This window comes from Plectropomus leopardus, unplaced genomic scaffold, assembly GCF_008729295.1.
Source record: "Plectropomus leopardus isolate mb unplaced genomic scaffold, YSFRI_Pleo_2.0 unplaced_scaffold21920, whole genome shotgun sequence".
Lineage (NCBI taxonomy): Eukaryota > Metazoa > Chordata > Actinopteri > Perciformes > Serranidae > Plectropomus > Plectropomus leopardus.
This window is the reverse complement of record NW_024623739.1, coordinates 1-3,302: the sequence shown is the minus strand read 5'-3', so window position 1 is coordinate 3,302 and position 3,302 is coordinate 1. Positions and strand designations below refer to the sequence as shown.

General features: G+C 41.2%; 1 pseudogene; it reads right to left on the bottom strand.

Moving 5' to 3' along the window:
* Positions 1-636: 636 nt before the first annotated feature.
* Positions 637-3,187, bottom strand: LOC121965842 (annotated as a pseudogene).
* Positions 3,188-3,302: the final 115 nt, after the last annotated feature.

The window sequence follows — 3,302 nt, the reverse complement described above, 5'->3', positions numbered from 1 at the left end:
CCGATTACTGTATGTAACAGACACTCAGCCGATTACTGTATGTAACAGACACTAAGCCGATTACCTTATGTAACAGCCAACCAGCTGTTTACTATATGTAACAGACACTCAGTCGATTATAATATGTAACAGACAGTCATCCGATTACTGTATGTAACAGACACTAAGCCTTTTACTGTATATAACAGATACTCAGCCAATTACTGTATGTTAAACTCAGCCATTTACTGTCCCCTTAGGAAAATGCTGAAAAATACCTTCATTATAATTATTAAATGATCCAGTATATTTACACAGATTTTAGGTTTAAGTGAGGAAAGTAAAGAGAAAATGGTGATAGAAAATTGGTCTTTCTGTTGTTTAAAGCTTGAAAGGGTACAAATTAAGTCACCATCATAGAAATGTAACACTAATAAAGCCTTGACGCCAGGCCTTTAAGCACCTCACTTAAATCTTTTTCCATTTTTAGGATGTATCTTATCATAATAATTGATTGTAGAATTTTAGAAGAAAACAAGCTCTTCTCATCTAGTAGTGACATACTTAGACTCTGAGGGTTTTCATTCCAAACAAGACACCATATTTAATGAAATCAGCTGTTGAAATATGGTAAAAGATAACAGCTCTCTCTCTTACCTACTGCAGCCATGCCTCCTGGAGGAAGGTTGGCCTCCTTGATACAGCGGCCTCTCCAGTAGGCAGCCAAGATTGCCTCACTGTGGCTGAGGGAGCCATCAGCATAGCCACAGGCCAGCTCTCCCACTGAGTGTCCTACGATGCCATCAGGCTGCAGACCCAACTTAGTGAGCAAGTCAATCTCAGCTATCTGTAATGAGCAACAGAACACACAAGGGCTTACTTGCATGTGTTAGATAATTTATATTTGTAATGGTTTAACACATTTCTTTGGTGGTTTTAACATACATCTTAAATTGCTTATTGGATGCAGTCATTTCCATGATTTATATTATTTATGATTTTATAATTGCATTGCTATCTAATCTGATTTTGTTTAATGCTGCAAGGCAGAATAAACAGATGTTCTTTGGTTAAGTGTTGTGTTCCTTACTAACTTTTCTTTACTTGTACAGCAGCAGTACAATATGACAAGAGCATGCATGTTCTAGATACCATATGGTCATATATGGTTGTTGGTGTCAAATTCATTATACCAGTTTAACCCCATTGAGATACATCATCTTTGAAATAACAGTCTGTGTAAGACCTAATAGGCCCAGCTATGGCAGTCATTTGCCTCAGCCTGTAGACATCCAGACAGCCAGGGTAATCTATATATGGACAACAGCCACTGTGTAGAATAAGTTCTGCTGCGATGTCAATGTCCAAAAAATGACAGCAGTTTAACATGCTTATATACATGTAGATTTTTAAAGGATCCATAAGTGTAGTTGATCATGTTCTTCTGTTACAACTGAATCTTGTTTCACCTTACTTACAAAGCTCTAAACTTACTTACAAAGCCCTAAACGGTCAGGCTCCATCCTATCTGTCGCAGCTCATAGTTCCTTACCAACCCTCAAGATCACTGTGCTCTGAAAATGCAGGATTAATTGTGGTTCCAAATGTAGGATGGAAGTCAGAGCCTTCAGCTACCATGCTCCTCTCTTATGGAACCATCTTCCAGTTTCGGTTAGGGAGGCAGACACCGTTTCCACTTTTAAGGGTAGACTTAAGACCTTAAGACCTTTCTCTTTGATAAAGTTTATAATTAGGGCTGGCTAAGGTTGCCCGGACCTGCCTATAGGCTGACATAGGTTTAACCTGCCGGGGGACTATCTATAGGGGTCAGAGAGCAGTGGGGACTAACACTGCTCTCTGACCTTTATATTGAAGCTATAATAGCTGATTAGTGACCCTAGTTTTGTTAGTGTGCATATTCCTGGAGCACAAGTTTCTTGTGCTTAGTTGAAATCCCCGTCTGTGTGACAGGGAGGAGGGGAATTGGCAGAGCTGTACCTGCTTCCTCTCTCTTTCTTTCTGGCTCTGCTTCCCCTCTCTTTCTGATTTTCTATTACTGCGCTCTGGCATTCATATTTAAGTCGTAATTGTTGATAAGTGACTCTAGGATCCTCACTGAGTGCTTATCCTTCTTACTGTTTGCCACCTTGGTTCTGTTGAACTGCACTACGCTAATCCCATTGCCTCTCCAGAGCATTCCTGCTCCCTTGTTTCCTAGCTTTCCCAGATCCTGGCCACAACCCTGGCTGTGCCTGATCGTGGTGATAGCTGTGCTGGCGCTGTGACCATGCCTTTGGTTGTGCTCATGCTGTGGCTGCACTGATACTGTACACCCCGCTCGCCCTAAACGTGGTCTTGGTCCTGGTTGCGCCGATGCTGTGATCATGTCTTTGGACACCTCCCATATCAATACATGCATGAGACACTTATCAACACCCACAATATCATAGAGTGCACTTGATAATTTCACACCCTTTGTTATTGTAATATGACATGCGTCTGTTTCCACTATTGCTGTGCCTCTCTCCTCCCTCTTTCTTTCTCTTTCCTTTTTGCCACAATTGTGTTTTATTTGTTATTTACGACATCTATTGCACGTCTGTCCGTTTTGGAAGAGGGATCCCTCATTATCCTTGGCCGCTCTTCCTGAGGTTTCTTCCTTTTTTTTCACCCCATTACAGGGTTTTTTTTTTTGGAAGTTTTTCCTTGGGTGATGTGAGGGTCTAAGGGCAGAGGGATGTCGTACACTGTAAAGCCCTCTGAGGCAAACCATGTTTTGTGATAATGGGCTCTATAAATAAAATTGACTTGACTTAAAATGCAGGATATCAGTAAGCTCAGAGGTACATGTAGAAGTATTAGATTCCAAATCTGTAACTTTGGTAAACAACATAAAATAGATAATATCTAAATACAAGTCAACATATTTGCATAAGCACTTTAGCCCATTTAAAAATGACACGTATTTGCCAGGATTTTCTGTTGACACATGAAGTCTCTACTCTACCTGTATGGCGGCGAGGCCAACAAAGGCATGAACAGTGTCTTCAAAGGTGGCATCATCTGCATCCATGAGTAGGCGAGACACAACCAGGCCAGTGTCCTTCAGGGCTGCGTCTGACCGCAATATAGACTCTCTGAAGTCTGGAAGCTGCATGAGACTGCGGCCCATGCCTGCCCACTGTGTTCCCATACCTGTTTATATAATAAACAGTCAAAAACCTTAATCCAGAAATACATCAGTCAGTGACAAGACCCATCTGTCTAAGGTGATCTTGATTTATCAACTGTCTCATTCCAAAGCCCAACAGTTATTATTATAT